This window comes from Sinocyclocheilus grahami, unplaced genomic scaffold (assembly GCF_001515645.1).
Source record: "Sinocyclocheilus grahami isolate Dianchi unplaced genomic scaffold, SAMN03320097.WGS_v1.1 scaffold288.1, whole genome shotgun sequence".
In the NCBI taxonomy this organism is placed as follows: domain Eukaryota; kingdom Metazoa; phylum Chordata; class Actinopteri; order Cypriniformes; family Cyprinidae; genus Sinocyclocheilus; species Sinocyclocheilus grahami.
The window spans coordinates 1,146,419-1,168,204 of record NW_015505467.1 but is presented as its reverse complement, the minus strand read 5'-3'; the positions used below and the strand labels follow the sequence as shown (position 1 = coordinate 1,168,204).

Sequence of the window (21,786 nt, the reverse complement as noted above, 5' to 3'; positions counted from 1 at the left end):
CAAACTACTTTAAGACTGATTCTCAGAAAAATCCGTTTAGGGTATAACATTGTTGCCTCATCCTGATAATGAAAGTGCAGGCGTACAAAATTGTATTAATAAAATTTGTTTACAATGTGTGTGGTTGCTCAGCATTGCGAGCAGTGAGAAAATGCTTAAAAAGAAAGTACAGTAAGTACTGGAAAACAACACTTGTGGGTTTTGACTTGCTGGCACAGGTTCCTTAGATTGTTCTCTTTGCACTTAAAAATATAAATAAATAAAAAACAGTGTTAATCTTTTTTTAGCTGCAGCAATACTGTATTCTGCAGGGAGGGGACCACACTGAGTTACTGCGACCAAGCGTTAGGGACAAAATTGCACCTGTCAAAAGTTTCCAAGCAATTTGGTGATGAATTGCAAGGAAAAACTCTTCATCTCACACAGGTTCCAATGAATCTTTGTCCTGAAGCCAATGAAACTGGAGAGCAAGTGAGCATCTATAAGGAGCCGTTATGCCAATAACATTGGCAACAAGGCCTGTATGAAATGGCGAGCAATTGTATTGGGGTGAACTTGGGATATTTCTTTGAGTAACACTTGTCTCTGTCCTTTACCAATTGCAAACACAGTTTTTTGGTTGGAATAGACCTTTATCACACTTCCTATATCTGGTAAGTGAAGCAGTGTATCGCCACTTCCGGTCCCATCGGAACGCAGTCAAAACTAATGGGAGAATCCTCTCTTTCGCCGGTGTTACTGCAGCGTACCTGGCTGCTTTAAATCTAAACAATGACACACTGCCTCAGTTTTCATGATTTCCTGACACAACACGGATGAGATGCGTGGGATGAATTAAGGTCCTTCTAAAATATTATGCGGGAGCACGTTCGTGTGGAGTATGCATTTCGAAACTGAGGATGTTTAGGCCTACGTCTCATATCACATGCTGAAATGTTCCTATTAATACATTTCCCTTCCAAATGTGCATTCTGAATAAACACATTTCTTTCCCAACTAACCTGCTGCAGTCAAGTTCGTCTTCTCATTAACGTTTTTCTCTTACTGATATTTCATACCAGTTTACATTTTTTAAATGAATTTGACTGATAAACACCCTTACAAAAATTAACCATGTTTATTATTTTATTTTTTCCGCGTACTGATTTACATTTGTATCGCCACAGTTTTGCTACACATACCATGGTTAATTTTCATAAGAGCAGTATTAAAATAGATGAATGAATGCGCAGACGCTGCCTTAAAGGGGTCATAGGATGCCCATTTTCCACAAGTTGATATGATTCTTTGGGGTCTTAATGAAAAGTCTGTAACATAGTTTGGTTAAAATTTCTCAATGGTAGTGTAAAAAAAACACCTTTTTTACCCTGTCAAAAACAGCTCTTTTCAGATCAAGCCGTTTTTGTAGCATTTTCCTTTAAATGTTAATGAGCTCCGCTGACCCCACCCCTCTCTTCCGAGCTGCTCTCAGAGAGACTGTTTACTCTAGCCGCATTCATCGAGAAACTTGCAAATTAGCACATTATTAGGAAAGGCGATTTGCAAAGATTCATTACAAAACATTATACTCACTTCTTCTGTAGATGAGGCTGGATCATGAATGACTTTGCAGGAACACAGAAGCATTTATGTAGATCGGGGGCGCATTCCCTTCAGAAGCAAACGTAATCCGCTGCGAGTTCAGCGGTTCAGATGTCGGGAGTAAATGACGACTGCTGTTCATTATATTATCCAACAACAGAACACCTCAATCGCTTAGGAGTCATTCTTGTCTACATCTGCCGCATCCTATGACCCCTTTAAAGAAATGTAATAATGTTGAACAGTTTGGCTAATTAATCTTAAACAGTATAATGCGTTGACAGTGTGCCTTAAGAATTTTGGCATAAATGTGAATTAGATACAGTGAAATGACTGTGAACGAAAAATGACAGAATAATGAATAAAATTTAATACATATGTAAAAATGTTAATTCTGATCTTATTTATCAGGTGTCGCACACACTGCAGCACTGTGTGGCGAAATCATTACGCACGTTTACGAGCCACGGCTTTCTCAGTTTGGTTTACGTTGGATTAAAATTATAAGTTCCGTTGAGTTTGGAAAATTCTGTACACCGTAATCATAAGAATATCTCTTCGCCTGTCTCTGAAAATGTCCGGATTTTGAAATCATCAGGCAGATGCTCATTTTAACAGGCTTTCATTCAACTAGATGATTACAGCACATTGAAAAATATACATAACCATTATGTATGTATATACATAATATACATACATAATTGATACACTGCTTTGACAAGCTCTTCCGATGTTCAATTCCGGTGCGATAAAGGTCCATTCTTCTAAAAACACAGGTGTGATGATGACTCATCTCTCGACTGTTAGAACATCACTATGGCAACCCCTAAACAAACTGGAGCATGTATGTATGTGGGGGGGGGTATAAAGTGCTCTCTCTCCTCAGACAAAAACCCTTCTAAACTTTACACAGCGGATAGGAATGTGTGGCATGTGAGAAGGTCCTGCCCGTGTCTTTTTAAGAGACCCCCCCCCCCATGTTCACAGTGGAGAATTAACAGACTCAGTGGAGGATTAAGTGACGTTCCCCTGACATGCAACCGCAAAAAACAGGTGCTTTCCTGGGAATGCTTGGGTTGTAAAGTCCATTTTGTTATCTCCCCATTTTGTGGATTTTAGAATGATATGGATATGCTTAAGGCAACAAGACCTGCCAGACACATGATAGATGGCCCACAACAATGTTATATTGTTTTAGCGATGCAGCAATGCACGTTCCAAGAAAATGTTAATTCCTTAAGACACTATCACAAATCAAGCAGGCAAAACGCCAAGAACATGCTGCAAACAGGAGGACAGCTTGTGAAAATTTGTGGATGCTAAAACAGCTAGTGGATGAAGAGTCCAATACCATAATGCCAATTTATTTTTTGCCTGGATCTACTAAATTGAATTAATTTTGGGAGCATAAAGTCAGTCTTAACATCATAATGAGGAAAATGCTGAAGAATAATGACATTCTTAGAAAAAAAAAAAAAACCTTATTGGATAGTTTGGCACACACTATTATTTATTTAGTTACTTTTAAACAAATATTAGCATCAGAAAAAAAATGTTGACAGAGAGGACCCTTGAAGACCATCATTATTCCGTGTCAGATCATTTGAACTTGCGACATTGGAGATCAAGATTCCACAAAGAACTTGGCACACACATTTTAAACTAGATTTTTAATTTTAAAAGATTATCCCCTTTTCTTTCATTTTCCATCTTGGACACTTTGTCATTGACCCTGAATCATTCAAAATTAAAAATGAACATTAAAAATAAAGAAACTTGCATTACTGAAACAAATTGCTAAAAAATTCAGACACTATATATTTGACCTTTTTGAAACGAAAATGGAGGACAGGCAGTGTCCTCCCTATGAATGGGCAACCGGTGCAAAGCAAGAAAGCACACATTCCAATCGGGCAGATGACATCGAGGTTAATGAATTCGCCTGCGGACTGCAATGTCCTACCAAGCACAATGATACCATCTGCTCCTGACCCGAGCATTTAGCCTCCAACTTGACAATAAGCACCTGATCCATCACGTTTGATTGGGTCATGACGAATGACATGCAGGCAGCATCCCTCATGTCTGGGTGAATGATGAAGATGAAATTATACACAGAGACATCGTGGGGTCACTGTCCAATTTAGGAATTGGATAAACAACAATGCTGGGTAAATTAAACCAGATGCGAGTAAATCATAGACGAGCAGAGGGAAATTACTTCTGTGATGTTCAATAACACCTGAGATAAGCAAAAGCAAATGAAATGTAACAAATATTATTACAAAATATCCTCTAAACAGAATCCAGAAACGGCAATTGCTTACAATTTTACAATTACCACAATCAGAATGAACACAGATGGGCCTTAGTCGCTTAACTCTTTAATTCCTTAGAGTTGAGAGAATTTCATCATGATCTGATGCAAAGGTTTATCTCAATTAGTCACAGTGCCATTTAGTATGTGACATGGGCACCCAACATTAGGGTTGGGTACCGAAACCCGGTACCAATATGGCACCGGTACCTATGTGCTATGTACACGGTATGTGCCATGTACACGGTATGTGCTAGAACCGAATCAGAACGCAGATTTCGGTGCCTCATTTCGGTGCCATGCCCGAGCGATCGATTGAAATATTTGTCATCTGGTTCTCCGAAACGGATGTAAGAAACATCATCACCAGCACCCCACGTGAAAAATAATTTCCCGACTGAGAAAATACACATGAACTCAAGTCGGAAAGCTCTAATAATACAAATACAACAAATCTTTGTAGTACCGGAGTGGAGTGTAACATGGCGTGTCCATGTTGTTTTCACATTTCGACTTGAAAGCACAACTCGGGAAATGAGAGCATCCGAGGAGCGCGTGAATGCAGTAATTACACTTGCTCTGATGGCAGCAGGTAGCCTTCCGTTAACTAAGCTAAACATGCTTAAATTAAAATGCCTAAAGCTAAACTTCCCTTGTATTCACATTTCTAAACCTGTTGTCCAACAAAAGAGAAATTCTTTAAATATAAAAAATGTTTTTACAGGCTGTGAGTTAGAAGCGCCAGACTGTCCTTGCAAAGTTGGAACTGCCCCACTTTATAGAACAGCCTTTGAGCACAGACCCATTTGTATGCTACTCTGCAGGTTCAGGAAACAGTCTTCCATAAAATGCATCACACACGACGGGCTTGAGTAAGCGGAGGCCGGCAGCCTTGAGAACAGCGTGGCCAGCGTGCGTGCGGCAACCACATGTGATGACCCCGGACTGGACTCCGCTTCGTCCACGGTGAAAGCCGATCCGGCGATCCACAGCGCGAAGTTGATGCATTTCCTCAGCGACCAGCACGGATCAGCTCAAGGCATGATGAAGCGGATATCATCCTCTTTTTGAAGGCCAAACAAAGTAGTTTCGCTTTTCGCAACTAAACACACAGCATTTCCACAACATGGCACTGGCAGCAACAACAAAACTACAGCAAGAATAAAAGTTACGCCTTCTTTCTTTGCGTGAACATTTGGGCGGTGTTATGCAAATCTTCCCACACAGTGACGTAGACATGTGGGGGCGTGTTTAAATGAGCTGTTTTAGGAGGGCGTGGACAAGTCTTAACTTTTATAAATAGGGTTGGGTACTGAAACCCGGTACCAATATGGCACCGGTACCTATGTGCTATGTACACGGTATGTGCCATGTACACGGTATGTGCTAGAACCGAATCAGAACGCAGATTTCGGTGCCTCATTTCGGTGCCATGCCCGAGCGATCGATTGAAATATTTGTCATCTGGTTCTCCGAAACGGATGTAAGAAACATCATCACCAGCACCCCACGTGAAAAATAATTTCCCGACTGAGAAAATACACATGAACTCAAGTCGGAAAGCTCTAATAATACAAATACAACAAATCTTTGTAGTACCGGAGTGGAGTGTAACATGGCGTGTCCATGTTGTTTTCACATTTCGACTTGAAAGCACAACTCGGGAAATGAGAGCATCCGAGGAGCGCGTGAATGCAGTAATTACACTTGCTCTGATGGCAGCAGGTAGCCTTCCGTTAACTAAGCTAAACATGCTTAAATTAAAATGCCTAAAGCTAAACTTCCCTTGTATTCACATTTCTAAACCTGTTGTCCAACAAAAGAGAACAATTATAACCTTTTTACTCCACAACACCAGTCAAATGCTTCCTTTTGTGATCTGATGAGGCTTCTTGTCACAGAATGAGGCAGAAAATAAGTTCCATAGACTACTTTAAAAAGAATACATCGATTAGCAATAGATTATAAATTAGGGTGACCATACGTCCTCTTTTCCCCAGACATGTCCTCTTTTTGGACCTACAAAAATGCGTCCGGCCGGGATTTCTTAATTGCTCAAAATGTCCGGGATTCGGCTGTTTTCTTAATCCCACTCCCGCTGAATCTCTGACCATTGCTGTGTGCTCCCGCAACATGTGTTTCGCTCCTGCAAATTTTGTGTCCACTCCTTTAAACATTCTAATATTGTATATAATTTTGGCGCATCAGGGAGCCGTTCTCAGGATGTGGTGTATTTAAATATTTTTGAATGAGCCTTTGCGCTGTTTACTTTCACTTTCGATTTCGCAATCACACTCACTCTGTGTAAAGGGAGCAAGCACATCTTACAAGATCAGATATTTTCTCGACCTGTGATCAGTTAAATCTGACTCCGGTAGCTCTTGTTGGATGCAGGGTTGTCAAGTCCGTGTTTTTTCAACGGAATTGGGCTACTTTTAAACTGTTGCCATGGGTTGATTTTCTCAAGTGGGTTAAAGGTTTGAAATATTGCATAAATTACATTTGACTGAAATTCTTGTATTGAAACATTTTGCATTCTACCTATGATAAAACTTTCATGGACTTCTACATTAACTGTTCCCTCCTGGTGGAATGACCTGCCCAGCTCAATCCAAGCAGCTGAGTCCTTAATATTTTCAAGAAATGGCTGAAAACACATCTCTTTCATCTTCATTTGACCCTCTAACTCTAGCAATCTCTATTCTAATGCTACTTCTAATTTTATCTGCTTTTTTATAAAAAACTTGACCCTCTAACATTTACACTCTCTATTCTATTTCTATTCTAACAACTTGTTTTATTTATAAAGAAAAAATAGCCTCTAACACTAGCATTCTCTATTCTTTCCACTTATTTTCTTTTTATTATAAATAATGACCTTCTAACACTAGCATTATCTGTTCTTTTTCTGTTCTATTGAATTGTTTTCTTTTTATTTAAAAATGACCCTCTAACACTAGCATTCTCTATTCTTTTTCTATTCTTTCTACTTGTTTTCTTTTTATTTATTATAAAAACAAAATAAGCAAACAAAAAAAACCTTGCTACATATACTGTTATGTGAAGCCCCGCCCACGAACCCCGGCCCCTACTGTCCTTTTTTTGGAAAACTAAAATATGGTCACCCTATTATAAATATACTTAATTATTATGAAAATACCAGAGATGGCTTAAATAACAGATAAACTATATTGTTGCAGTCGAGTGTTTATTGTCTTTGTTTTATCATTCAAAAGGTTTATATGTTCTGTTTACTTAGTTACAGATATAATAGCTATGCCTTTGTCCATATAAGGGATTTCCTGGAGTGTCATGAGTTCTCTACTTCTGTGACTGGATATGTGGATTTTCTGTGCGAGTGCGCCCTCTGGCGTCCATTATGAATGAAACCGACGTCAATCGTTTATAATGCTAATGGCCAATCCATTTTTGGGGGGAATTAATTTTCTTATTTTTTTAATAAGTATCGGTTCAGGCACCGGAACCATTTTAAAAGTATCGATTTGGCACCGGTATCGAAAAAAACCCAAACGATACCCAACCCTACCCAACATGGGGAGAAATCAATTCAATTTCTAGGGTCATGTATGCAAATGTATTCTTCATTTGCTGCATTTGTTCCAATAACTAATATATTCAAGCATACATGCTCACTGATCCTTACACCCTGATCTAATCTTGCAATATGACTGTCATAAATTCTTTGCAAACATACTGACTCATATGTTGACTATCATGCAGTAAAATCTAAATAGAGATTTTTGTTGGTAGCAGCAGAGGCGAAGGACTTCATTACAAGGCTTTTTCTGTTAAATCCCAAAGAGTTGTTCAACTTCTACTATTGACAGCAGAACTGTAAAGTATTAAAGCAAAAAAATGTCCATTAGTTTGTGAAGGGAGGTTGTGGGCAAATGATTTAAAACAGAAGGAAAGAGGACTACAAAAAACTCCAGGTGTTGTTTTTCTATCTGAGGACTGTAATTTTGCCCGGCCTGTAGTGGTAATGTAGGGTAATTAGTGGGGACAGCGGCTACTGCTTTATTTTTTTAGCTGTTTTTGAAGTTCAGCAGCTCTCTATATTTTCAGTTCCAGCTGTTTGTGAAGTTCAGCAGCTCTCCATGTTTTCAGTTATAGTAAATGTTACTGACTGCTTACAGACGGGTTCCTCAGCATTCTTAAGGACAGAGAAAAGAGCCTAAGGCAATACTTTACACCGCGAAAGATTTACATTTTAAAGCAGGAGTGCCCCATCTTGCTCCTGGAAGGCCACTATCCTGCAGAGTCCTAATTATCCTAATCTTAATTAAACAGATCTGAAAGAACTAATCAAGGTCTTCGGGATAACCAGAAACTTTAAGCCAAGTGTGTTGGGGCAATTTGGAGCCAAACTCTACTGAACACTGGGCTTCCAGAAGGACGATTGGACACCCTTCTTCCAGAGAACCTGACAAAACTGAGGTGGTGACCTTATAGTAATTCTGTGAGCAGATATGATAAGTTATCCCCTCCCTTGATAGCTTGAAGTGAACCATAACAGAAGGGCAACAGTCAGTCCGGCACAACATGAAAGAACAAACTGTTAAAAGCGCCACTTTTGACCCTCCATGTTGCAGTGAAAGACAGAAATCTTCAAAGGTGCAGTTACCTGTAGCATAGCAGATTCCCACAGAAAGTCTTTGCCTTGATTTTTAGGCCACTCCAAGAGCGTTAAACATGGGTAACATGAGGAAATAGATTTGAAGAGCTAACTGGCAATGTCAACTGGAAACAATATGAAAATCGAATTTTTTCCCTTTTTGAATGAAATTTAAAAGCCAAAATGTATTACTTACCCTACTGTGAAACTCTATCAAGGATGTGAAACTTTTACATCTAAGTCAATCTTGCAGCCAATACAATTAGTGAAGAAATGTCAATGCATGACAGCAAAATCCCACATAATGTGTGATGTATGTATGATGTTTTATCTTAAGACAGTTGCCTAAGGTCTGCTCAGAGCATGTGCATATAGATTTGTAAACCGATGCAATCTAGTGCCACTGCAGCTATTGATATTCTAGCCGAAGATTTTCTTTCATCTCCCACTTTGATGAGTCACATGCTGCAGATTCTGCAGACAAGTCCAGATATAACATTTCTATCCTTATTTTTTTTTAAAAGTCTCATTATAAGCTGACCTTTCACGGACTGTTTGTTTTTCTGGAGACACACTTGAAAATGTGAATGAGAAAGCAGTTGGCTATGGAAGGTCAACTAACACTATGTAGAAGATGATTACCACTAACATAGAAAAATAGACACAGATTACAGACTTGGAGCTCCACTAACAATGTTTTGTACTCTCATGAATGCATTTAAAACTGAAAAAAGGAGACATGAAGACTGTGGTCTTGAAATCTCTGTGTGAACCAAACAACAGGAATGGGAATCTTTAGGCACCTCACAATCTGTTCCAATTCTGATTCTTGGAATCAATCTAATTCCAAAACAATTCTGGATCTACTTGGTTTTTTTTAATTAATTAAAAGTTTACTGACTTTGAACATCAGATGTATTTGCACATTTTCATTAAATTACTTATAGAAGTATTTTTTTAAATAATTACACATTTATAATCAAAATTGTTTCCAGACAAGCGCATGCAGTGATAGATTTTTCTATTTATGAGCATTGCTGCTGTTTGATTATTACTGATTACATTATAGACAGTGGCAGATCTAAGTGGCTGCATTCATGCTAATTATTTTAACATATCAGATGTTCTGTCCTGCCCTTAAGACATAACTGACTGTGTTTTCATTTATTTTGCATTCTAAAAGCATTTTGAGATTCAAATGCATTTAACCACTGTTGTGTATTTGTGTGTAAATGGCAGCAAGCAGAATACAGCTGTCTCTAGTGCACAAAAACATTATTGCACATAAGTGAGAAAATAACTAAGCTCAGAATCGATTCTGAATATTTTGTTGAATTGTTGAAGAAAGACTCGCAGTGCATAAGAGAAGGGAATCTATTTTTCTCCCACCCCTACTGAACAGGGCCATGCTCACAGCTAAATGAAAGAAATACCCCCTTCAGCAGCAACGAGTTCGAACACAAGCTCTCTCAATGAGGAAAATAAACTTTATGGAAGGAGGTGAAAGATTGTTCCATTAGCACATTCACTGTACATCGGTTGTACTTCATCTTCTCCCCACTGTTGTGTATTTGTGTGTAAATGGCAGCAAGCAGAATACAGCTGTCTCTAGTGCACAAAAACATTATTGCACATAAGTGAGAAAATAACTAAGCTCAGAGTCGATTCTGAATATTTTGTTGAATTGTTGAAGAAAGACTCGCAGTGCATAAGAGAAGGGAATCTATTTTTCTCCCACCCCTACTGAACAGGGCCATGCTCACAGCTAAATGAAAGAAATACCCCCTTCAGCAGCAACGAGTTCGAACACAAGCTCTCTCAATGAGGAAAATAAACTTTATGGAAGGAGGTGAAAGATTGTTCCATTAGCACATTCACTGTACATCGGTTGTACTTCATCTTCTCCAAGGAAACTCTTATGATGGATTTAGTGTTTCCAGAGTTGGATATACGTGAGCAAAATTTGAAATGTTCTAGAGTTCTAGGAGAAGCTAGAACTTCAGGAAAGTAATCTCAGGATCTACAAACAAACAGGCTGTGCTCTATGCTGCATGTTTCAGAGTGATATATGGCCTTCACAGGTGAGTTAGAGATGCTCTCATGTGGAAGGAATGCAGGTGGAACAGATTTTGGGTAAAAGACATGGCACAATCTCCAAAATCAACAGACCTTTAAATCAGACTGTATGATACACATAACAGCCAAGCATTTAGTAGTAATTGACAAACCGACAGAACGAAAGAACAGTCACAACTAACAAGAAAAACATTTCCAGCCAGGAGGGCGGAATTGAGAAAACTGACTAACTTGTGTACCCTAATAAGAGGTTTAACTACTGGACAAGTCTTAGGGTGCTTTCACACTAGCACTTTTGGTGCGCACCCAGGTTCGATTGACATCAGAGTTCGGTACATTTGGACGGTGTGAACGCTGTCTTCCAAACTCGGGTGCGCACCCACAAACCGTACCCGAGTCCGCTTAAAAAGGGTGGTCTGGGGTACGGTTCAAGTGAACTCTGGTACGGTTCGCTGCTGATGTGAACGCAATCGTACCAAATCACGGAAGTGAACCGCTATTAATGACGTATTATTTGATAAAAATGTGTGTTTCACTCACTTTCCTGACGAGCGTGACTGACAATGCTGCAAGCAGAGAGCTGTATATCTAATTTCTGTTCGCCTTCAGAGTTCTTTAGAGCATTTGCATAAGGCAGACGTAAGTGCCGTTATGTACTGAAGCTTTGGAAACAAAACCAACGGTTCAAAAGCATAAATATAAAATTGAAGAGAGCAATGCTACGCATTTTGCCGTCTTCTCCTGCGCCATCGTTACTAAGCAACGGGGTAAACAGCTGCTGGCTTGACGCAAACGAACCACGGTTCGGACCCAAATAATATAATGTGAACACAGTCCAGTGGGGGCAGGGGGAGGGGGGAGCAATCGAACTCGGGTTCGGACCAAGCAATCGAACCAAGTGTGAAAGCACCCTTAATCCCAACCTTTAGCTTGAAACATCTAAACCTGCTTCACAACGGAGGGCATGTTCAGTCTTGTTGCTTCTGTCATTAGGTGTTTCCTCTTACACTAGCTCCTGTTCCAGACGCTCCAGTCGGGCTGGTATAATACATAGTTTTCAGTGCCAAGGGAGGATCTTAACCATGTGGTTAGACCACAATTGCAGCTCTTTCATATCCATGTGCGCTGATGCTGATTCTGAGTCAGTTTCACCTCTTCAAATCTTACTCCTCCATGAGAAAGCAGTGCCAAAGCTGATCAGATATCAGTGTCAAACTTACACCACAAGGTGCTTTTCATAAAAACAACAGGCCAGCCTTTGAAATGAGGAATGGAAAAATACCTGAAAAATCAATCACAGCTAAATGTACTACTGGTTGCTGTCTTCCAGAAATAAAAGAAACAGCTTGGCAAAGAAACAACCGGTTTTTGACTTTTGTTTTGGATGGTGTGTGTCAGTTGAAGCCAGATGATGTAACACAACAGCAACGCTGGCCTGTCTCGGATGTTAAGTGAAAGACATTGCAACTTTCACACTAAATGATTAAAAGAGGAATATTATGGTCCTCATGATCATTTTTCCTATTTGGAATAGAATCATGTTCTCGCTCTGGTTGGTTGCACAAATATTGACAAAATGTTCTTCAACTGGCTCAGGTCCAGTCAATTTAGCTGTGGACAGCTGTCAGAGCTTAAATCAGTGTATAAAAACATTTACCAACAAACAAAACCTATTACAATGACTTCATTCAAGTGCACCAGATAGAGTAGGCACGACTCCAAAATAGCAGTAAGGATCGGATTTAGCTCAATTATGGAGCAGTGCCTGTGGCGGAGGTTTAAAACACTAACCACACGCAAACAGAAAGAGTAAACACAAGCAGGCTCCTCAAGAGCCTCAGGACAGGCCTCAGGGGTTGGAGGAGCTCTCGTCTCTCGGTTTTCTCAATCAGCTTTCAGAAAAACAACTCAAAATCTCTAAGCACATGTTGTTAAAAATCGGTGTGACCTGCTAAGAAAGCTGGTATCTGAAAGACACAAACTTTTTAATTGCACATAAAGGACTTAATTATACAAGGTTCGAATTTGGAGCGAGATTAATCACTTGAGGCACAGAGGCGCAAACCACTGTCCCATGAGATATAAGAGAGACCCGTGACTCTGGGTCAAGATGTGAGAGTGTGATGAAGTAATTACTCTTAGTCAGGCCCTGTAGGACAAAGAGTGACAGTCGCTAACAGGATGATATCAAGTGTTTGGTTACATCTCCAGAGGGTTGAGAGAGCAGCCAGTCATGAGTAGAGACACAATCCTCTCAGCTCTTCCTGTCTGTGTATACTGCAAAACAACAAGAGCGGGTTCTCCCAACCTAATACCATGGGTGATGGTTTAAGTAAGGGAAGAACACAATGTAGCGATCAAAGAGACAGAATGACGTACTGAGTCAGAGAGCAAGATAAGCAATGATGAATAAAGATATTCAGTCTATGCTTTATTTAATACTTTGTACATTTGTTTGACGTGTTGCATGACACTCCACAGACTGTGTGCACAGCACACAGCCCTCATTTGGGTTGACTGGATGAATTTCATGGTTGCAACATTCTCAGAAATAACAAACGGCAATGCAGAGACAACACTAACTGAACCAGCAAGAAACAGTAGTGAGTAGCTTGCTGAATTTATGTAGCCAGGTAAATGTACAATTTCACGTTCGCTGGTCATTGGTCATATGAAAGAGGTGGACACATTTATAATGTATTAAAACCAGTGACGAACATGTTAAGAAATTCTTTCTTTTTGTGCGGTGCAAAAAATTATAAACCTACACTGTAAAATAAGACTAAATTTAATGGTAAAAGACAAAATGCTACAGAAAAAAACCTGTAAAAATGGTTAACGGCAAGTTCCCCTACGATATACGGCGAAAAACTGTATTCGACATTACATGTAATTTAACGGTAGTAAACCGTTTTTGGAAGTGAAAAAAAAATTAAAATGTGATGTTTTTTTGTTGAAATAACTATGTTTCTTCTTCACTTTTGTACATTAGGGTTGTATGTTACATCTAATGTTGTTAAATTAATGTTTATTGCATTATTTCAGTTTCATGTGTGTTACCATGATAGTGTTTAATGTTTGTGTGAATGAAACTGTGCACCTTCTATATTTGTTAATATTTAAAAGCTGCTTATAATGGGCTTTGGTTCATCATGTGGCATTCTCATCACCACCTGCTTTTGGTGGTTATCAGTTTATTACAAAAGGTACAAAACAAATTTTAGTACTTCAATAGGTTGGAATATTAACATTATATCAGTGTGACGAGAGGGGCGGGGCCGAGAGCCGTGGGAACGGAGCGAGGCCGGTGGAGGAAATGCTAATGCGCGACACCTGTGCCACTCACCGGTCTCGAGTCCCATGGAGGAGCTCCAAAAGGATAAAAGGAGGAGTGACGACAGTGTTGGACGAGAGAGGACCAGGCCTGGACATTATTTAGTGTTTTTGTTCTGTTTGTGCACAACAGTCGTCCGCGAGGGGCTGTCGCGCTATTTTGTGTTTATTTTATTATTAAAGTTTTCTTTGAACGTTTGCCAGTTCCCGCCTCCTCCTTCCTGACCTACGAACGTTGGTACATTGGTGCCGAAACCCGGGAGGAAGGAGGGATACACTGCAAGAGATCCTTCGCCGCTGTGGTGAATCTGCGGTGCCATTGAGCATGGCGTAGCAGTCTGCTGCCGTGGACGCTTGAGGCGGTGGGCTGGAGTGAGTTGCTGGGGGGGCGGTCGAACTCGCTGCCGGCCGCCTGGGATGTGGAGGGACTGCTGCCATCCATAAGGGAGCGGAGGAGTCGCCGTCGTGAGCCTGCTGCCATCCGCCATGATGGGGAGGAGCAGGGAACGGGGGACTCCTGCCGGCTGCCCGAACCCGGAGGAGCCGTCGCCGGCCACCAGGTGGCGGAGGAGTGTCGGGCCGTCCACCGAGGGCTATCCAGTGGCACCGCCAGGCATCGTGGAAGAGTTTTCCCAGCTGGTGGGGGGGCCGAGCGGCAGTGTGTCTGGGAACCGGAACGATTTTTTAATTTATTTTTTCCTCTCTCGTCTCTCCTCATTCTTCCGTAGAGTGTAGTCTCGTGGGTAACCCCCGGCCTGCGAAGGGCATGTGACGAGAGGGGTGGAGCCGAGAGCCGTGGGAACGGAGCGAGGCCGGTGGTAAAAAGGGTGGTCTGGGGTACGGTTCAAGTGAACTCTGGTACGGTTCGCTGCTGATGTGAACGCAATCGTACCAAATCACGGAAGTGAACCGCTATTAATGACGTATTATTTGATAAAAATGTGTGTTTCACTCACTTTCCTGACGAGCGTGACTGACAATGCTGCAAGCAGAGAGCTGTATATCTAATTTCTGTTCGCCTTCAGAGTTCTTTAGAGCATTTGCATAAGGCAGAAGTAAGTGCCGTTATGTACTGAAGCTTTGGAAACAAAACCAACGGTTCAAAAGCATAAATATAAAATTGAAGAGAGCAATGCTACGCATTTTGCCGTCTTCTCCTGCGCCATCGTTACTAAGCAACGGGGTAAACAGCTGCTGGCTTGACGCAAACGAACCACGGTTCGGACCCAAATAATATAATGTGAACACAGTCCAGTGGGGGCAGGGGGAGGGGGGAGCAATCGAACTCGGGTTCGGACCAAGCAATCGAACCAAGTGTGAAAGCACCCTTAATCCCAACCTTTAGCTTGAAACATCTAAACCTGCTTCACAACGGAGGGCATGTTCAGTCTTGTTGCTTCTGTCATTAGGTGTTTCCTCTTACACTAGCTCCTGTTCCAGACGCTCCAGTCGGGCTGGTATAATACATAGTTTTCAGTGCCAAGGGAGGATCTTAACCATGTGGTTAGACCACAATTGCAGCTCTTTCATATCCATGTGCGCTGATGCTGATTCTGAGTCAGTTTCACCTCTTCAAATCTTACTCCTCCATGAGAAAGCAGTGCCAAAGCTGATCAGATATCAGTGTCAAACTTACACCACAAGGTGCTTTTCATAAAAACAACAGGCCAGCCTTTGAAATGAGGAATGGAAAAATACCTGAAAAATCAATCACAGCTAAATGTACTACTGGTTGCTGTCTTCCAGAAATAAAAGAAACAGCTTGGCAAAGAAACAACCGGTTTTTGACTTTTGTTTTGGATGGTGTGTGTCAGTTGAAGCCAGATGATGTAACACAACAGCAACGCTGGCCTGTCTCGGATGTTAAGTGAAAGACATTGCAACTTTCACACTAAATGATTAAAAGAGGAATATTATGGTCCTCATGATCATTTTTCCTATTTGGAATAGAATCATGTTCTCGCTCTGGTTGGTTGCACAAATATTGACAAAATGTTCTTCAACTGGCTCAGGTCCAGTCAATTTAGCTGTGGACAGCTGTCAGAGCTTAAATCAGTGTATAAAAACATTTACCAACAAACAAAACCTATTACAATGACTTCATTCAAGTGCACCAGATAGAGTAGGCACGACTCCAAAATAGCAGTAAGGATCGGATTTAGCTCAATTATGGAGCAGTGCCTGTGGCGGAGGTTTAAAACACTAACCACACGCAAACAGAAAGAGTAAACACAAGCAGGCTCCTCAAGAGCCTCAGGACAGGCCTCAGGGGTTGGAGGAGCTCTCGTCTCTCGGTTTTCTCAATCAGCTTTCAGAAAAACAACTCAAAATCTCTAAGCACATGTTGTTAAAAATCGGTGTGACCTGCTAAGAAAGCTGGTATCTGAAAGACACAAACTTTTTAATTGCACATAAAGGACTTAATTATACAAGGTTCGAATTTGGAGCGAGATTAATCACTTGAGGCACAGAGGCGCAAACCACTGTCCCATGAGATATAAGAGAGACCCGTGACTCTGGGTCAAGATGTGAGAGTGTGATGAAGTAATTACTCTTAGTCAGGCCCTGTAGGACAAAGAGTGACAGTCGCTAACAGGATGATATCAAGTGTTTGGTTACATCTCCAGAGGGTTGAGAGAGCAGCCAGTCATGAGTAGAGACACAATCCTCTCAGCTCTTCCTGTCTGTGTATACTGCAAAACAACAAGAGCGGGTTCTCCCAACCTAATACCATGGGTGATGGTTTAAGTAAGGGAAGAACACAATGTAGCGATCAAAGAGACAGAATGACGTACTGAGTCAGAGAGCAAGATAAGCAATGATGAATAAAGATATTCAGTCTATGCTTTATTTAATACTTTGTACATTTGTTTGACGTGTTGCATGACACTCCACAGACTGTGTGCACAGCACACAGCCCTCATTTGGGTTGACTGGATGAATTTCATGGTTGCAACATTCTCAGAAATAACAAACGGCAATGCAGAGACAACACTAACTGAACCAGCAAGAAACAGTAGTGAGTAGCTTGCTGAATTTATGTAGCCAGGTAAATGTACAATTTCACGTTCGCTGGTCATTGGTCATATGAAAGAGGTGGACACATTTATAATGTATTAAAACCAGTGACGAACATGTTAAGAAATTCTTTCTTTTTGTGCGGTGCAAAAAATTATAAACCTACACTGTAAAATAAGACTAAATTTAATGGTAAAAGACAAAATGCTACAGAAAAAAACCTGTAAAAATGGTTAACAGCAAGCTCCCCTACGATATACGGCGAAAAACTGTATTCGACATTACATGTAATTTAACGGTAGTAAACCGTTTTTGGAAGTGAAAAAAAAATTAAAATGTGATGTTTTTTTGTTGAAATAACTATGTTTCTTCTTCACTTTTGTACATTAGGGTTGTATGTTACATCTAATGTTGTTAAATTAATGTTTATTGCATTATTTCAGTTTCATGTGTGTTACCATGATAGTGTTTAATGTTTGTGTGAATGAAACTGTGCACCTTCTATATTTGTTAATATTTAAAAGCTGCTTATAATGGGCTTTGGTTCATCATGTGGCATTCTCATCACCACCTGCTTTTGGTGGTTATCAGTTTATTACAAAAGGTACAAAACAAATTTTAGTACTTCAATAGGTTGGAATATTAACATTATATCAGTGTGACGAGAGGGGCGGGGCCGAGAGCCGTGGGAACGGAGCGAGGCCGGGGGAGGAAATGCTAATGCGCGGCTCACCGGTCTCGAGTCCCATGGAGGAGCTCCAAAAGGATAAAAGGAGGAGTGACGACAGTGTTGGACGAGAGAGGACCAGGCCTGGACATTATTTAGTGTTTTTGTTCTGTTTGTGCACAACAGTCGTCCGCGAGGGGCTGTCGCGCTATTTTGTGTTTATTTTATTATTAAAGTTTTCTTTGAACGTTTGCCGGTTCCCGCCTCCTCCTTCCTGACCTACGAACGTTGGTACATTGGTGCCGAAACCCAGGAGGAAGGAGGGATACACTGCAAGAGATCCTTCGCCGCTGTGGTGAATCCGCGGTGCCATTGAGCATGGCGTAGCAGTCTGCTGCCGTGGACGCTTGAGGCGGTGGGCTGGAGTGAGTTGCTGGGGGGGCGGTCGAACTCGCTGCCGGCCGCCTGGGATGTGGAGGGACTGCTGCCATCCATAAGGGAGCGGAGGAGTCGCCGTCGTGAGCCTGCTGCCATCCGCCATGATGGGGAGGAGCAGGGAACGGGGGACTCCTGCCGGCTGCCCGAACCCGGAGGAGCCGTCGCCGGCCACCAGGTGGCGGAGGAGTGTCGGGCCGTCCACCGAGGGCTATCCAGTGGCACCGCCAGGCATCGTGGAAGAGTTTTCCCAGCAGCAAGCTCCCCTACGATATACGGCGAAAAACTGTATTCGACATTACATGTAATTTAACGGTAGTATACCGTTTTTGGAAGTGAAAAAAAAATTAAAATGTGATGTTTTTTTGTTGAAATAACTATGTTTCTTCTTCAGTTTTGTACATTAGGGTTGTATGTTACATCTAATGTTGTTAAATTAATGTTTATTGCATTATTTCAGTTTCATGTGTGTTACCATGATAGTGTTTAATGTTTGTGTGAATGAAACTGTGCACCTTCTATATTTGTTAATATTTAAAAGCTGCTTATAATGGGCTTTGGTTCATCATGTGGCATTCTCATCACCACCTGCTTTTGGTGGTTATCAGTTTATTACAAAAGGTACAAAACAAATTTTAGTACTTCAATAGGTTGGAATATTAACATTATATCAGTGTGACGAGAGGGGCGGGGCCGAGAGACCTACGAACATTGGCCACAGATGCCGTATTTTAGCATAAATTTTGTGTTTTTAAAAAAAAAATTTTTTACAGTGTAGATATATATTTTTGGGTAAATAGTCAAAGTTCAGAATACTGTTTGGAGATTTTTATTCTTTGTACAGAAGGTAGTGGTCAAACTCTCATGTCTTTCTAAAGAGGTTACAAAAGGCAATTTCACTAAAAAGCTTGGTGCTTTACTATGCCTCAAATGTACCAACTCAGCTACTTTGACCCACCTTCTTTTGAATTTGTCCAACAGGACCAAAATGCAATGTTAGAAAAAATCAGAAGTGCACAACCATGCAAACACCGTCTTAAAGAAGCAATGAACACTTCCACGAGTGCCTCAATGACATCACTTGCACATAGACCCTTGCATAAACCAGGTTTTAGTGAGAATGTGGAAAGAGGGCAATGTGGGCCTCTGAAACAAAACAAAAAAAGGTGTATGAAAAAAAAAAAGCTCCATCACACCCTGCTTCAGGGTGTTTTTGGAACTTGAGTTCCCGCCTCCTCCTTCCTGACCTACGAACGTTGGTACATTGGTGCCGAAACCCGGGAGGAAGGAGGGATACACTGCAAGAGATCCTTCGCCGCTGTGGTGAATCTGCGGTGCCATTGAGCATGGCGTAGCAGTCTGCTGCCGTGGACGCTTGAGGCGGTGGGCTGGAGTGAGTTGCTGGGGGGGCGGTCGAACTCGCTGCCGGCCGCCTGGGATGTGGAGGGCCTGCTGCCATCCGCCATGATGGGGAGGAGCAGGGAACGGGGGACTCCTGCCGGCTGCCCGAACGCGGAGGAGCCGGCTGCCCGAACGCGGAGGAGCCGTCGCCGTCCACTGAGGGCTATCCAGTGCCGCCGCCAGGCATCGCGGAAGAGCTTACCCAGCTGGTGGAGGGCCGAGCGGCAGTGTGTCTGGGAACCAACACCGCTTTGCAGTCCTACTATGAACGGAAAAAAAGGAACGTATTGCTCTCATTAAAGGTGCAAGTTTCTGTTTATTCAGTAATTGGGCTTTTACCAGGTCTTGTAGTTTCTAAAAGTTCCTTTGTGGTGGTGGCATTCAAAATCCAACTGAGGAATGTAGGTATGAGCTCAAGATTTCTATAGTCTGCTAGCAAAAGAGACCAGAATAAAGACAAATGGTCGTTTTGAAACTGAGTGAGAGCTGGGATATAATGAACTACTTCCATTGTCTTGGGTCAGTTTGCTGAGGTCTTGAAATATCGTGACTCGAATGCAAACCAATTGCGCCCGTCTTCACTCTTGCTCAGCCATGATAGTCTTCAAACAGCCAGAATTCATGTTTAACCAATTGATAATAGAGTAACATTTTCATTATTCTATAATAGAGGTCATCACTAATAATTTCATTCTATTTTACTGACTGCCAACATGTTTATGTACTATTTCCAGCATAATTACTTTGTCTTAAGGGACACTGTCGGAAAAAAAAGGGGGACAGTCAAGTAAATGTTACAATTACTTGGTTAAAAATAATATATGGTAACAAGCCAAAAAACTAGAATGTGTAAAATGCAATCCTGTTCTTTAACATGTACTCTTTTTGTTGCACATTAAGACCACATGTAAAAATGTAATCTGCAATATTGTTAACATTACAATTTTAAATAATGTGAAATCAGTCACAATGCAAGATTGTTGTGATTATGTAAAATCTAAAACACAGGCCAGTTGAAATTATAATTCAAAAATACTAGGGATGCACCGAAATAAATTCTTGGCCGAAGCCGAACAAAATTAAACACGGGGCCGAAGGCCAAATACGGAAAACGTTTTTTTTTTAAAGTTTTTTCCCCCATGTATTTTGCCAAAAAAAATTCACCATTACATAAATTAAAAAGCGAAAATGTGCTTTTTACTGTTTTGTCTTGCTTTTCAAAGAAAAAAATCAATAACAAACAACAATTAAAAAATATTTAACACTTAACATTTTTTACATTCTAGCCGACACTATACCAACAAAGCACAATTTAACTTAAAATGAATAAGTTAGTAAAATAAAAATTTTTGGCCATCAGACCCCCTTCTTGAATCAGGCATGTATTTTTTATTTAATTTTTTACTGTACAATTAAAAGCAGCCTTGCTGAGAAGAGACTTCTTTTAACAGTAAAATTACAATGCTAACATTTATGAATGTTGATAAGAGTTCTTGCTTTTTCTCAACTTTTATTTTGGCGGAAACGCGCAGGAAGACCTCAATGCTTATTTTTTTGTTGACAACAGATTTATAAATGAATCTCATTATGAATATGTCGTACATATCGCATTGTCACATGACTTGTAAAAATTCATAAAAATGTGACTGAGCAACTGACTGTATCAGCGCAAATTTTCCTCGTGCTTTGGACTTTGAACCCTGGTTGACAAGCAGATCTGCTGTGAATTCGTGCAGCGCTGTCAGAATACATGCAATGCGTGCGTGTATTAAAAAACATAACGTTCTGCAGTTTATTTACTAATTGTTTAAGGCCATTTCGCGATTTCAATCATCATACAGTAACCAGCAACAATCACCCCCCCAAAAATGAAAATTAGGCTGTGTTTTACTCAGCCCAGAGGCATCCTTCTGAAAGTAGTAAGTTATATACACCTAGTATGCCTCGGGGGTGAGTAAAACACAGCCTAATTTTCATTTTTGGGTGAACTAACCCTTTAAAAGTTTTTGAAGGGATAGTTCACCCACAAATAAAAATCCTGTCATTTACTCACCCTCCTGTCATTTCAAGACTTTTGGTCATCTTTGCAACACTAATAAAGCATTCATCATCCATTAGGCAATCAACAATTTCAAGCTTAAAATTAAGACCCCATAAAAGTGACCCATATGTATTAGGGTATATATATATATATATATCTATGGTGTAGACCGCATCACTGATCATAATGAGTTCCATAGTATTTTGTCACGCCGCACCACTCGCGTCTGGCGTAGACATGGTGTAACATTAGTTTTGCTTTGTTTCACAGAACTAATCGTT

The 21,786-nt window shown here is 40.8% G+C and overlaps 1 protein-coding gene and 1 long non-coding RNA gene across 4 annotated transcripts in view; both read right to left on the bottom strand.

The window, feature by feature from the left end:
* fbxw7 (F-box and WD repeat domain containing 7) overlaps nucleotides 1–21,786 on the bottom strand; it is a 204,788-nt gene that overhangs the window by 32,309 nt on the left and 150,693 nt on the right. The window lies entirely within an intron of this gene.
* Nucleotides 294–20,594, bottom strand: LOC107600635 (uncharacterized). Its single transcript, XR_001610824.1, has 3 exons — nucleotides 20,501–20,594; nucleotides 642–644; nucleotides 294–305 (listed from the first exon to the last, which is right to left on the bottom strand). It is a non-coding gene; the product is annotated as an uncharacterized lncRNA (long non-coding RNA).